The following is a 16,239-nucleotide window of genomic DNA, read 5'->3' as shown; positions in this document are numbered from 1 at the left end:
AAGTTGTTAAATAAAAGCCAAGGGTGGAAAACTTGATGCCAGCCTACATCGAACACACTAGGTAAATATGTACTTACTTTTCTACTCCAAACAAAGTTTGTGTCTGTATTTTGTTTTCAAACAAACTATGTGTGTTATACCTGGTATCCTTAACCCCAAATGTTTTTGCGATCAATCCTCCTGTTTCACTGGATTTGTTTTTGCTGGCATTAGGACTCTGCACACTGTACCGCTGCTAACCAATTCTAAAGTGCTTGTGCTCTTTCCTTTAAAAATGATAAAATTGGCCAACATCCACTTGGCACATTTAATTTTCTTAGAAGTCCCTAGTAAAGAGGTACAGGGATCCTCAATGCCTTTACATTAAAGGCTACTAGAGGGACTGCAGCACTTACTGTGCCAACCACTTAAGTAACTCTTTCAAACATGTCTCTGGCCTTCCTTTGCAGCCTAGGTGTGCAGATTCAAGATGCTACTTCGACCTGGAAAAATAAATCTTTTGCCTAGCTTAAATCTTTTATTTTCAATACATGTTAGTCACCCCTGGCATTGACTCAACATAGTCCATTGGCTGGGTGCATTGTATTTAAAAAGTTGGGCATGGACCTTTGAGTTTTACATGTCCTGGTAGTGAAAAACTTCTAAATTTGTTTTTCACAACTGCAAGGCCTAGCTCCCCCATAGGATAACATTGGGTTACCTAATTACATTTAATAAGTTATAACTTTTAAGTGGAAGCAGGTAGGAATGGCATTTGTGGTATCTGAAGAATTATAATATTAAACCCTCTTTAATGGTAAAGTCAGATTTTTTTAGAAAGTTAGCCTTCTTTATCCTAATCATTTGCTGCATGCATCCTGTTCCTGGCTCACTTGAGTAGGTGTAAAACCTTTGCTCAAGACCTAAACAAAGATTTCTCAAAAAATGGCCGCAAACCAGGCAGACCAGAAGGGAGAGGGTGGTTCACCACCAGTTTAAGGAAACAAAAAAACCAATTGAATAAACATCTAAGGCATCTGCGAACTCGAGGCCCAGAATCTACCCAGGACATTCTCTCACTAATAACAAAAGCAAGAAATGACCTCAAAAGAGACTCCAAGGCAGCCAAGAAAGCCTTCAGAGAAGAACTCTGGGCAAAACTCCTCCATGCCAGCAACCAAAAAGACTCAAAGCTCTTCTGGGATATAATCAACCAGCTATCGAACGGCAAGAACAGGCACTTCAACTCTGACGTAATGGAGGACACTTGGAAAGCACACATCGAGCAAACATATAATGACACCCTACCCTCAGGAGCTAAAAATCAGGAAATCCCCACTGCAGAAACAGTTGATGACATACCAACAATCGAACTGTCAGAACCACCTCTGCAGATTTCCCAAGATCGGGTCCTTAAAACCATAAAAAATCTAAGGCCTGAAGGAGCCCCAGGACCTAACGGATTGCCTAACGCATTATTCCGGCATGATCCCTTATTCTGGTCTGATATCCTTACTCCATTATTCACACATGCACTATTGTCAGGTACGATCCCAGACTCCTGGAGAGGAAGCATCCTTAATCCTATACATAAATCTGGTCCACGTTCAGATCCTGCCAACTACAGATTGATTGCACTCATCGATGTTGAAGCCAAAATCTACGCCTCCAACCTGCTGGCAGAGTTAGAAGACTGGGTGAGCCACACAAACTTGATGCCAAACACACAAACAGGATTCCGGCCTGGAATGGGCACCCTCACCAACATCTCTGCGGTCACACTCCTTGCCAATCAAGCCATGGTCAAATCCCGCTCCCTCTATGCCTGCTTTATTGACCTTAAAGCAGCATTTGATAAAGTACAGAGGGCAAAGCTGTGGGCCAAAATGCAAAGCTTGGGCGCACCAACAAAACTCTTGGAGGCAATTATAAACCTTTACTCGGATACATGGGTCCAAATCAAAAAAGGAGACGGGTGCAGCATAACAAGTAAGATCCAAACTAAAAACGGGCTGAAACAGGGGTGCGTGCTGGCCCCCTGCCTCTTTAACATCTATACCGCCGACCTCGAGAAATACCTTCAACAAGTCCAAACCGACCCTCCAAAACTGGGCAAAATACCAATCACCAGCCTTCAATACGCAGATGACATCGTCCTTCTATCACAAACACCGATAGGCCTTCAACGATCAATGACCCAACTAGGAGCATACACCATTGCATCCCAATTAACAATCAACCGCAAGAAAACTAAGGTGCTGTGCTTCTCAAAACATCATAAAAAAGGGTCAAAAGGCAAATTCATCTGGTACCTGGGTGACAAACCAATAACCCAGGTGGAATCTTACAAATATCTAGGGTTTCAACTTGACCAAAACCTTAACTTCAAACACCAGCTGAATCAAGTGAGAACGAAAGCAAAACAACTTCTCTACGCCTTTAAAACTTTACAAAGGAAATTAAAAGGCAGCTCAACAGGCCATGTGTTGAAGGTAATCGCAGCCAAATTTATACCAACCATATCATATGGGTCAGAAATAATGCATACAATAGATGCAGCCGCCCTTAATCAAGCCCAATCGAGCTTCTTCAAGAGGTTGTTCTTAATCCCCCAGCACATTTCTCAAGCACAGATTCGACTGGAATACGGGCTAAAAAATCAGAAACCAGCCAGACAAGGGGCGGTCATCAAATACTACTGGCGGATGAGGCAAGCAGAAGATAACACATTAGCCCACTACTGCTGGGAAGAAATCGAAAAGCAAGCGACGTTAAATAATTCCATCGTCACGGTCCTAAAAGCTTCACTCAAGGACTTACACCTCGAAGGGGTATGGCACACAAATACCCCTTTTTCTGGCTTCAAAAAGGCAGTAAACAGCGCAACCAAACAAATTTCACAGCTAATGGATAAAACGGCATTCTCAAAGAAAAAACACGCTTGGGCAGTGATTAGTTCTTACCAGTCGCTCAAACCACAACCATACTTGTTAGACCATTTTTCACAATATAAAAAACACTATCTGACCATGCTACGACTGGGGTCATTCCCTACGAAGGACCTAACCCCAAAATGGAAACAAGTATGGTCAACAAAAGAATGCCGGCTGTGCGGACAAGGAGAAGAGAGCCTCTTACATCTACTATGCATCTGCCCTACACTACTAGAAATTCGGAAAAGGGTCCTCCGCAAGTTGCTGATAAAAAATCAGCTACGGACATGCAGAGCGGCAGTTATATATTGTCTTGGAGGCCACTCCATTGAACTTTCTTGCAAAGCCATCATGCTTTGGAAAATGGCAGCCAAAGAATTAGACAACAAACAAGAATGAACTGGAGTGGTTCAGTTTAGACCACTTGGACCCTTGTTCATCCCCTGCATTAACACAAATTCTGGGCCCCCGGTGTACAGCATCGCCTCTCTCTGTTCAAAACTTCTTTTAACATGAAAGTTTTACTTAATGTATTTTCTATGGACGATAATTCAGGTCGTGACAGCATTGTGTTTTCATTTCTTTTTTGTTAGCTCCTTTTTAACCCTCAACATTTTATCCAATTAAGTAACCTTGTTTCTTTTTTTTACATGTTTGTATCATTGAACTTTCTCCATTCTTTTATGATTTTTAACGAGATCAAATAAAAGTATTTTTGACAAAAGAGTAGGTGTACTTTGCAGTTGGCCTTTGTATATTCTTCCCAGACATCATAACAATAGAGAGTATGGTGTTGCTAAAGAGCGCCAGTACCTTGATGGAGCTGCAGTACAGGCATACATGTGCATTGCTGGGGTATGCAGGTAAGCAGCACTTTTAAATACAATTAAGCTGTCACCAGGACATTATTGACCTCCCCAACCTGACACATGAATAGGCTGAGACATGTATAGGCTGCTTTGTACCATAATTTAGTATCACTATGATAGTAATGTTAACGCTGTGTAATACCTGAGTAGCATCAAGATATATAAGTGCAGCACCCTAGAATATTCTTATGACTAGCGCACTGGACAAGAACTATGAGGAGTACAATATATTTCTCTCTATGCTATTCAAAACTACCTTCATTGATCCTAAGACGTGCATATTTATGCACAGGGACACAATGTCCCAAGCTTCATTTTCTCTGAAGCAAAAGTAATTTATGGTTTCATTTGCAGTGTGTTTACTGAGAGCAGAATTCCCAGATGAGCACGTCTACATTTGGTTTTTCAGACAAACTGTGGCCTGCTAAAATGTGCAGACCCAGAATATTAGATCATTTGAGCACTATACAAACATTTACATCATGTACATTTTAGGGCTTACTTTGGCTCCCAGGTCTACGTTAGCCCCATCCCACTTTTAATAATTCTACATTTCATATGCCACAACCGCATAAAGTGGCTTTCTACGGTGTCAATTGAACATCTAATCCCGGTCTGCAATGGACAGAGCCAAAGCACAGCCTGAGATAGCTTATGTTCAGCGCGAACAGCATACCTCTTTCACATCAGATCTCGATGGGTGACAGCAATGGAAAGATCCCTATGATCTCTGAAGGTTTGATTCCCTACATTTGTTTGAGGCACGCTGTATGTTTTGTATTCTGGCAGGAAACGTATCAATGTGACGATTTCTCCTTTCATAGTACCAGGGTTAACAGCAAAGAAGTACAATTAATTGTAAGTGTAGCAAAATGCCTTGTTTCATATGATCACTCCAATTTTATTAGACTAATACAGCAGTTGTTTTCACTCTGTGTACTGGGATTTTGCTTACCAGACCCCAGTGTATTTGCTCTGACTCCTCAAACATGTAAAAATTGGCTATACTCCTAACTGGCTTACTTAACTTACCTGTAAGGATCTAGTATATGGTATAAAGTGTGCCCAAGGACATGGAAGTTAAATGTTGCTAGTGGGCTGCTGCAACCATTGTGCCACTCACTACAGTGACAGTGCAAACCTGGCTGCAAGCCTACCACTGTAGCCTGTCTGTGCAGTTTTATAACTACATATTCAACCAGTCAAAATAACCTTTTTTGACAGGTTGAAAGCTTCCTTTTAAATACTAATAAGCAACTCTGATGTAGGCCATAGTGTCCATAAGTCAGGGTGCCAGGTATTTAAAAGCAGGACATGTCAATTTTAATGTAAAACATGTCCTTACAGTGACAAGGCCCAAAAGGCTAGTTTCACTATATACGGGTTAGCTATTCCTTAAGAAAGCATTGGGATCTAATAGTAAGGATAAATAATGTTATCTCTGCTTAGGAACCAACTACAAATGAATTATTGGACTTTTCAAAATATTTATTACAAGCCCGATTCATTGGAAAGTTCAATCTGTGATAAATATTTTGTAAAAAGTACTTTTAAAAAGTCACATTTTAGCTGCCTTAAGCCTCTAGAAGTCTATTTGCATGAGAATCCAACTGTTATCCAGGGGCTAAAAAGCCCCTAAGATGAATTATGAACATGCTCGCAGAGAAGAGACAAAGGTCTTGGATGTGGGAGGGGTTCTGCTTTCTAACAGGATGATCATCTTGGCAGTGCCCAGGAACTTAGTTACATTCAAAGAGGGAGATGTAGCTAACACCTGGATCTTCCCCCTTCTTTGTCCCTCTATTCAGCCAGGCACTATTCCCACTGGCAGAGGAGCTGCCACAATAACTTGTTTTGAGTGACCACAGAGGAGGGGTTGTTTATGTCTCTGGCTACACCTCTAGAGTAGGTACAGAAGTTCTGCACAGTGGAAGAAAGGTTTTCCCATTTTGGTTTTAGGTAGAGAGAGGCACTGTGGGATTTTTTTAAAAAGTAAACCACACAGGAAGTGGTGCAAATATGGATAGTGTTACTCCAGGGAACTTTGATCCCATTGGTTAGGAGTGGTCAGGAGTTTCCCCCACCCACAGGCCGGCACTAGCTATTTTTTGCAGTAGGGCACACAGATACTGTAGGAAAAGTGGGTAGGGTTACCTTTTGGAATATTTTTCCTATTGGTTAGGGAGAGCCAGGAGGCACCCATGCCCACAGAGTAGTGCCAATGATTAACGTGGTACCCCTGCACACCGTTTTTAGAAGACTAACGGACCTAAGGATTAATGAAGAAGAACTGCACTTGCTCTTGAGACCTGTGAAGAGACCTGAAGGGCTAGACCTGCTCTCACTTGTACACGGTACACAAAAAATTGGCTCGAAGGATCAGCTGGCTGATCTCCTGTTAAGCTACTGGGACACAAAAATCTCTTAGAAGCCAACTTTCTAGAAGAGCCCAGTTGACCAGTTCCAACTGGACTGCCCTGGACCCTGTAGCTTGCTTTTGCTGAAGTGTGTCTTGACTGACAAGTGGTGTACCTGAGGTCCTGGGACTCTTGGCTGTGTCAAAGTGTACTCATCCTAACACCCTAGAAAACCTGGGACTTAAAAAATGTTTTGGCTCCAGAGACCTCAGAGAAATGGGGCAAACCTGCCAAGATGATGGTGCGATGATGGTGCATTGCTGCTGGCCCAAAAATTATTTTTGCTCCTGTTCACAGCAGCAAATCCATGTCAGTGGGATAGCGCAGAGAAGGAATGCAGAGAAGGTATACAGCTCCATGAAGCCCTGTTCGGCTACAGCTTTCAGTCTTTCCCCGAAGGAGAAATTTAAGCTCCAAAAAAGTGATTAACACTGAACCTAGAAATCTTCACGAGACAAAGGTGCCAACAGTATCCAGCTGGCAAGGGACCTTCCTTGGGCATAGATTTTGAATTTCTCTTGCTGGGAGCTTTCCTACATAATATCAATGGCTTCACCAGGACCTCATATGACAGCTATCCAGACTCCTGGAGCGATTGTTACTAAGAAGTGTAAAAAAACAACTATTTCATATATATGAATGTTACATTGTGTGTTTAATGATCTAGTACCCTTAAGTATCATTATTTGTAAATAGGATATAATTTATTTTTCCACTATATACACGTGTGATGATATGTTCTCCTTTGATACATTCTTTCGATATATGCTTGTGTTTTCTCATTTGATTGGAGAATTTCAAAGTATAAATTATTTATGTACAGATAAGTTAAATCATTTCAAAAGAAATTAATCTGCAAGTAAAGTTAAAAGGCTTGTTTCAAGTAAAAAGTTAAAATCAGGCACATTTACCTTTTCACCTTATATTATGCCAAGCAGTCAAGGGTTGATTGGGATAACCATTTTATTTTACATTATCCTATGTTTCCTGGCACTTTATGGAAGCAGTTATTCTTTTAGTTCCAATTTTTGTTTAGCCATATACTATTCTGATTCCATGTGATGCTGAACTTCATCTAACAAAGGCTTACTTCGCATTACACACATCTGACGCCAACTCAAACTTGCCTTGCCAAATGAAGCAGCATTTTGAATCTAGGGCTTAGTAGGACCTCAATGTACCGTTCTGGAATAATTGCATCCCAATAGGCACCTCTTCAGAGAATATGGTGGGCAGACACCTGCGGAGGTACTGCACGGGACCTTATTCTGTTTCTCCAAGAACAGGTTGTTCTCAATCTGCAAACAAAATGTTCTCTGAGTGCTTCTGTGAGAAAATTGCATTCTACATATTGGAAACACAATCGCTCCTGTCATGTTTATATGAATGCAGGCATATTCAAGATGAAGTCTACTACTGCAAGATGTATAAGCCTTGCATTACATATTGCTACAAATATATTTGTTCCACACTACATTGCGTATACTTCCCTGGAGACAATGTGCCAACATTAACCTATTAAGGAAATGTACAGGGAATCTAAGTGGGCTACGCGGTCAGCATTCCGCGGACATTATTTTGGAGGCACATCTTCAACTGGCCAGGAATTCCTATGAAGCGTGATTGCATGGTGTTTAATGTCAGAACATGTCTTATTTCCTTCATTAACCTATTTTCTTATTCACAGGTATATTCCGGTAAGTAAGATCAGAGAATGGGAATGTCCTTTGTGGTGAACCCTATATTCTTTACCCTGTCCACTTTCCTATCACATTCCCACCACCCAATCCCTTTTTCATTGACTATATCTTTCTACCGAAGTGGTTGCATAGGTTGGGAAAAAGAATTTTTTTTTAAAGAAAATTTAATTTTACGTAGCAAACTCTCGCTACCAGGGCATTAAAGAGTTTTGTATGAACACCAGATCACATTACAAAAGGTCAGAGTCAATTGTTGTTGTTTTTAATTTTAGGAATGTTTATGGAACACCTAGTGGTTGAAATCTTGTGGAACCCCACAGATTAGGGAACTTTCCAATAAAGAAATGTGAGGAAAAGGATGATGTTAGCCAAGGTGTGACATTTGCAAGAGATTATGGGTAAGAAAATGTGGTGGGATCTATGCACGGTACATCACATGGACGTCTCTTTATATCTAGTTTTCAGAAATATCTGGTCTAGTAGGCTTCTCTGGGAGACAGCCAAGCCAATGCACAAATAACACAGCAAATTACATGCCAAAATGGGTCAATTTTATGCTGAAAACATAATGTTGGCAAATTGCGTTTTGGGGCATTTCCTGTCACAAGTGACAAGCCCACCCACACAAGTGGGATAATGTTTTTATTATGAGAAGACAAGGATTGTTGGATGGGGGAATTGAGCTGATTCACATAGATTGCAGAACTTTCCCTCACAGAAATGAGAGAAGGTTGCATGATTTCAGTAAAGGTTGGAGGTTTGCAGGACCTTTAGCATAAGCAAAAACACAGAGGGACTCCTCTGGGTTTCTGGTTTCCAAAGATTCCTGGGTGCAGTATCTTTCCATGGTGTGCAGGGCCGGACTGTGCATGAAAGGCATCAGGCGTTTTATTCTGGGAGGCTGGAAGGGTAGGGGTTGGTTTTGCCACAGTGGATGTCTGTTTTTTGTTACTAGGGGACAGTTTTGCATCGGTTCAGCAATATCGACCTCCAGTAACAAAAGCAGCACTGCTTCCCAGTTGCACCTCCCCAGCCACCTTATGTCCAACCCTCCGCTCGGGGCTGGTCCTTCATTATTGCTAGAGCTGTTTTGTTTTCCCAGTCCTGCCCTGATAGTGTTCAAGCCCAACCCAAATATTATAGATTAATTTCTTTAACAAAATCATGAATGATCTACACAAATGACACCTTGCTTAATTTGGAATGTTGTCCTCTTTTCAAAAATATATAACTTTCTGGATTGACTCATGGGTTTCACACCTGTTTCCAGCAAGTAGGTAGAAACCACAAAAATAGGATAAACCGAATATCACAACAATGAAAAAAATTGTGGTAAAAAATAATTTTTCCACAACTTTGCTTATTCATGAAAGTGAAAGCAGGGGAAACGAATCACAGCACAGCAAACCTCTTGTTGATGTAATTTAAAAATAAACGTATACTTTCTTGTACAACACTTTTATTCTCATAAAAAAAAATATTTCTCCTATTTTCTCCGTTCTCTACTGGGAAATCCAGAAACCCTTGGTAGGTTTAGAATCCCCAAAATTTGGGAAAAAAAGTCTCATGTTTGACCAGGATACCTTTCAACAAAGTATTAAAGGCTTAAGTGTGAAGTGTCCCAAACATTAAAATAAAAAAGACTCAACACTGAGGATGTTATCTGTGTGGTAAAGCACAATATCAAATCAAGGTCACTTCTAAATGGTACATCATTTCAATATCCTTCCGTTATGAGTTTGCCTTTGGAGAAAGATAGTGCTCCTGGGCTTAATTGAATCTTTCAACAAACCAATGTATTATTTTTAGCTTTATGAGCAGAGACCTCATTTTTGTATTTGACATTGATCAAAGCAATATGCTTATTGATCTAAACAACAAACATTAGGGTTAAAACTGCATATCCTTTAATCGGGTCACTCACAACATGCTGATCAGCATCATATAGGACAAGACATCTGTGATAGATGAAAGTGAATTAAATCTAAGTGTATATATATTTGTACAAAATACTGCATGAAGCAGTGTTATATCAGCGGGAAGCACAATTCTCAAAATGGTTTAGAATTGTTTGGGCATTACACATGAACCATTTTATGTAAGTGTACCTGCATATGAGGCAACTATCAACTCCAATTCAATGATTTTGTTTTCCAGGGACAGATAGCCCTTCAATAGTGAAAGAAAATACATGGTATTTCACTATCAGGACATGTCACATATCAGTACATATCCTACCTGTCACATACACTGCACCCTAGCCATGGGGCTACCCGGGCCTACCTGAGGGGTGCCTTACATGTAAGAAAAGTGAAGGTTAGGGTCTGACAAGTGAGTGAACTAGCCAGGTCGACCAGGCAGTTACAAACTGCACACAGACACTGCAGTGTAAGGTCTGAGATACACTCACATGTCTACTTCTGTGGGTGGCACAATGAGTGCTGCAGGCCCACTGGTAGTATTGTATTTACAGTGCATGGGATCACACAGTGCACTGTACTAGGGGCTTAGCAGTAAACCAAATATCCAATCATGAAAAGACCAATCCATAACACAATTTACCTTAGGAGCACTTGCACTTTAACCCTGATCCGCAGTGAGAAAGTCTGCCGAGACAATAAACCAGAAAAAACAGAGTCAAAACCAGGAGGTCAGTATGGAAAAAGACTGGAGAAACATGCAAAAAGATGCCAGCTGTTTTGCAAGATTGTGACAAAAAAGAATCATAATTAATTTTCAATTGTGTTGTCCAATGGGACTGGCAGAGCCATACTGTATTTTTATGCTGTTATACCTTTTTGGAAATTATCAGCACCACTGCTGTTTTCTTCCTTCTCAGTGTCAAGAGGCAAGGGAATGCATCACTGTATGGTCAAATTAAGCACTTTGATGCAGACACCACCGATGTAACACACTTTGGGCCTGATTTAAATTTTGGCGGATGGTGTTAGTACCGGTGCCATGTGCCATGTGGAGTGCTTTAGACCTTCCATGGCGAGAGTACTCCACCCGTCACATTTAGTGATGTCCACAGGCCCAGACATATCATGAACTTACATTAATTGCCATCACAGTGGTTTCGGTAAATGCAATTGAAAGTGTGCAGGGCTGCCGTGTGAACATGATGGCACTGCATGGCACACTTTAAGGCCAAAACTGATCTGTGGTTGCTGCTGGTCCGTTCTGAGGGGGGTCGCCCTGGCACTTCAGGATGGATTGTTCCCTTGAGAAGCAATTTCAGTAATGATTTGCATGAGGCAGGCCACTATGTAGAGGAGCACTGCGGGTGATAAATGATAGGTTGCAATGATATCCAAAACCATTGCCAGTGATGCTTGAAATGTGAAGAATCTCATGTATCAACTTAGCAATGGCATTGTCCTTATGAACCTAGGGGCCTATTACGATTGCGGATTTCCCGCATCCTCTGGGCCGGCGGAAGCCACCGCCGGCCCGGAGGATTCGGGAAAACCGCAGCGGATGCTTGAAAGACCCACCGCCAAATCAGGATGGCTGGTGGGTCTTGGAATCTGTCCGCCGCTTTTCCGCCGCGGTCGCCTTCTGACCGCGGGGGAAAAGCATTAACATGGCTGGCGGTGTCTATCAGACACCGCCAGCCATATTATGATGGAGTAGAAAGTATGCTTTTCCACGGCGGCTTTTCCGCCGTGGTAAAGTATACGGACCTTCACTACGGGGGCCCGTTGCAGGCCCCCTGGGTGAAGGGGGTGCACATGGGGGGTGCACATGGGGGGTACCTATGGTACCCCCATGCATTTGCGTGCACAAAGAGGCAGGCACCGCACGGTGCCTGCCGCTTTGTGCTCGCAAATGCCGAGCATGCATTTTTAACATTGCGGCGGGTGCAGCTTGAAGCTGCACCCGCCGCAATGTTGAGAATAGAGGATGTGACCGCCACCCTGGCGGTCAAGTCCTAATCTGCACAGAGGGACCGCCGCTGCCCCTGCTGACGGTCCCTCCTACTCTATGGTGGCGGACGGACTCAGGCCCGTCCGCCATTATAATCGGCCCCTAGTGTCTGTCAGACTGAGTTCCCCAGAAGGTAGGGTGCCCGGTATTTAAAAGTGAAAAAGTGCAAATGTAAAGTCGGCATGTTGCTCCAGTAAATAGTCCCCTAAAGCTATTTTAACTGGGAGGTGTTTGTCATGTATTCCTCTGATTTGATGTTAAGATACTATTTGTTTATTTTTTCATTTAACTTCCTTACAGAGTAACAATGCATTCATTGTTTTGGGCACCTTTAAGAAAGCATGCAAGCTATATTTTCTTTTTCTAATGAAATGTTATCAAAGGCAAAATTTCAAAGGACATGCCTTATATGTTCTGACATGACATCATTTCTCTAAGCTCTTAGCAGCTGGTAAGTTAGTCTCCAGGACCCTAGGAAAGGGTGAATGGGCTGTGGTGGAATTGTGCTGATGCCGAGAATTGGACCTCTGTATATTAAGGGGCCGATTATGACTTTGGCGTTGCTGCAGCGGCGCTGGACCAGCTCAGCACTGCCAAACCTGTGCCGGGGCCACCCACCAAATTGTGAGTTAAAGTAATCATAAATCTCCTGAATGTTCGGAAATGTGCACTACCACAGGTGAGATGTTGGATGCAAAGGGTACACCTGAACATGTGCAACAGCTGCTAATCAGGGAATAGCCTGTGATTTTTAGTCAAGAAAGACATTTTATGGCCCGGGGCGGGTCATCTCCAATGAGGATGATAACAAATGTATGTTTTAAGGAAGAGAAGGATGTGATGCCATCTGTGGAGACCCTACATAGTTGGACAGATACCATGGGTATCTTTGAAACACAAAAGGGACTTTGGACTCAAAAACCTCCTGATGAATAAAACTGCATTTTCCAAATTAACAAGGTAAACTTGGATGCCGCAGTGGAAACCATACCCCTGGAAAGAGCGATTAAACAGGAGTCTCATAACTGAGGTGTCGTATCGGTAAAGCTTAGGGCAATAGTGATCATGTTTGAAAGTGACTATCAGGAAAGGCTCTAAAGAGTCAGCACTACAAAGAGGTGTTTAAAGTATAGCAGAATCGTGCCAGAAACGCTGAGACATTGGAATGGAGGACGTATCTTGAAGAGGTGGCTCCTCTCAATACAGAGAGTTAACACTAGTGAGAACATTCATGTTTGTCGAAGTCAAAGCAGAGAAAAGGTGTGTGGTCACATCAAAGCAGACAAAAATGTAAGGTACAAAGTTGTAGATGCTAGTGATGGTGCAAAATAGCTGTGTGCTCTGAGAAGGATTTATAGAATAGGAAGTCAGTCATAACCAATTAGATTTGCAGAAAGGCAATTACTTTCCCGTGGCTCACTGCTAAAACCTGCAGGTGCTAATTTGTGTTCATATGAATTGCCAAGCAGCAATGTTTTTTTTAAAAAAGTTTAATTATTGGGATCTGCAACCATAGCTAGTGGAGCACTGCATGTGATTTTCACGAATCACATACATTTGTATGCACATTTTTCTATATTTGCAGGTGAAAATTGCTATTTTTGTGAATAGCTGAAACAAGTTGAATTTGCTCCTGGTGCAAGCATATATTTCTTCTTCCATATATTCCTTCCGCATCATATCATCTCTCTGACTCTGAATCTGACCCAAGATGCCCCGGCCCAACCCTATTTATTGCGGTAGCCCTCCACTACAGAAAACCTCGTAAAAAGAGGGGGGCCCAAAGATGGGATACTTTTCAGTACAATTTACCAAGATAGTGGCAAAAATAGGAATAGTCTGTAAAGGAATAGGCTGAGCCATGTCCGAGGAGACACTCATTAAATATCCCAATACTTTCATAGTTTCCTGTACAGATGTAATCCTCCTCAAGGGTCTTAGCTGGTTTAATGCCCCCAAAATACATCATTGGAAGCTGCTGAACATATTAGTGGAAGTAGTGGAACAGAAATAGTGTGTCCTGATTTCACAGAGTGAGTGATCAAAGCAAGAGAGCTTGATCTTGGGTGAGGAGCTTTGTGTGCTTGTCTATCTGTACAATGTTGGAGAAATTAGACCAAATTGTCTATTTTATGGAACAATTTTTCTGTGCCAAAGATATACAGGATGTTCTGAAGGGGATTTTATGAAAATATTCCTGGTGTGCCAGGTTAGTCCTACGCAGGTTTATTGCTGGGTGAGAACAGAATTCTCCCGCTGCCCCACATATTTCAGTGTAAATTTAGAAGTAGTGTAAAAGGTAAAAATTTCACATCCAATTTAAACAATTTGGAAAAGTAATGTGGCATGGCCTCTTATCAAATGCAAACATCTATATACTATTGTCCTGCACTGTTAAAGTTGATTTTTTGCCTCATATAATGAATGAAAATTTACTTGGAGGGGTAATGTATGGGAAAAAAGTTGCACAGATCTTCAGTTAGGAGACAACAAGAGCAAACAGCATACATCATCATAAGGTTACATCATATTTGCAGGCTCTGACCTCACACATCAGTTATAGTGGTAAAATGAAAGGCATTATCAATATAGATTATGACATTCTCTGAGGAATAGAGTTTTGACCACAAGCAATAGTTTGATATTGTTTCCCAAATACCAGCTTTGGATTTTGGGCAGGGTGGAGGTCACTATATTACAGTGAAAAAATACCAATCCCACTACATGGAATACCACTACCCAGATCAAGGTAAGCAGAAATGAGGTTAAGAATAGTAAATATAAACTTACCTTAATGATGTTCTAATAAGTGATGCAGTACAAGAAACATTTTTGTTGGTTGTTATTGTTCACCTGGCTACCGTGATATACAAAATATATGGGTGGGTTTGGGTGAGGCACCAAGCTCCAAAGATCTTGGCAATGAGATGCAAGAGTTGATTCCCACCAGATGCCAAGAAGTGGCTGCTCCCAAATATTAAGGCCTCTCCTCCGAACACACATGTACACAAAAGGCATATGTACATGTATACTATCTGGTGTTTATAAATAAGGCTCCCTGTTTTCCGTTTTTACTGATTTTCACAGATAAATTCAGACAGAAAACATATATTTTCTTGTCTATATTTGTTTTTAAATGTGGATAAAAAAAGAAATTGGGTTGCTTTTTGAGTAATTCTAAATACTGTCTGCCAGGACTGCCAGGCTAATAGCTGTGCAAATTGATAGGTAAGGGTTTAAAAAAGGAAGGATTTTCGGTAAAGAGGCTTTAACAGCAGTAGATATGCACAAGGATGATACAGAAATCTGCTTATTTTCCTATAAGTGCATTGATTTATCTACTGCCGGTGTTCACAGCATTGAAACCTGGCAGGCATTGAAGCATGAGTGCATATTTATTGGTTAAATAAATGTGGAAATAAACTAATTGCAGCTTAATTTTTCCACGAAATAAATATGGATAAATACAGATAAAATTAGCAAAAAATAAATATGGATAAATACAAACGGAAATGTCCCAAAAATAAATACCATAAAACCGGGAACCCTATTTATAAAGCATTAACCTAGCTAAAAGGCATCGGAAAACTGTACATGGCACATGCTTCCTTGCTCCTCTGCTTCTAGCACAGTTACCCGTAAGGGTTCTGGACTCAAAAGTAAGGTGGTACAGGTGGTAACTCCAGTGGAACTCACTGTACCTGATTTAGAGATCCCAGAGAGGACCTCCGACAGTGTCAAAAACGATAATCCAGGTGACCCTATCATTAATTTGTGTGTCCTTTCTAAAGGATTAAGTTTTATGCCTACTGTACTTACAGTTTTAACATCAAAGTGGAATTACATAGTTTTTTAGAGAGAGATGTTTGTGTCACTTTTTTACTATAAAAATCCCAATCCAGATAGTCGACTATCTGCCACATCCCTACGCATTCCCTCCACCTGCACACCAGCATCACACCTAGGGGCCCATTATGATGTTGGGCAGATTGCCCCCGCCAGGCTGGCGGTAGCCACCGCCGGCCTGGCAGGGGCAATCCGCCCGACATCATCACCAGAATTCCCCCCGCCATATTAGTATGGCGGGGGGGACCTCAGTGGACGGAAAGACCGTCAGCCGCTTTTCTGCCCTGGTCGCCTTGCGGCCGGGGCGTAAAAAAGGAATAATATGGTGGTGGTGTCTATCAGACACCGCCAGCCATATTATGATAGCCATTTTTCAATGCCTTTCTGTGGCGGCAATGCGGCCTCGGAAAAGCATGCAGACTTCACTCTGGGGGCCCCCTGCGGGCCCCCAGAGTGAAGGAGAGTAGGGGGGTGCACACGGGCGGTACTTGTGGTACTCCCCTGCATTTGCATAATCAAAGCGGCAGGCACCGCGCAGTGCCTGCCGCTTTGATTATGCAAATGC

The 16,239-nt window shown here is 41.9% G+C and overlaps 1 protein-coding gene across 3 annotated transcripts in view; it reads right to left on the bottom strand.

The window, feature by feature from the left end:
• Window positions 1–16,239, bottom strand: part of CNTN1 (contactin 1) — a 1,059,655-nt gene that overhangs the window by 859,699 nt on the left and 183,717 nt on the right. Inside the window, exon 2 of one of the 3 annotated variants that reach the window (XM_086919468.1) lies at window positions 10,461–10,504. The exons of the other annotated variants lie outside the window; for them this stretch is intronic. The gene's annotated coding sequence lies outside the window, so the exon portion shown is untranslated. The remainder of the gene's footprint in view (window positions 1–10,460; window positions 10,505–16,239) is intronic. 3 annotated transcript variants of the gene reach the window in all.

Source organism: Lissotriton vulgaris, chromosome 1_1 (assembly GCF_964263255.1).
Source record: "Lissotriton vulgaris chromosome 1_1, aLisVul1.2, whole genome shotgun sequence".
Lineage (NCBI taxonomy): Eukaryota > Metazoa > Chordata > Amphibia > Caudata > Salamandridae > Lissotriton > Lissotriton vulgaris.
Note: the sequence above shows the minus strand (reverse complement) of the source record. Positions and strands in the feature narration are given on the sequence as shown.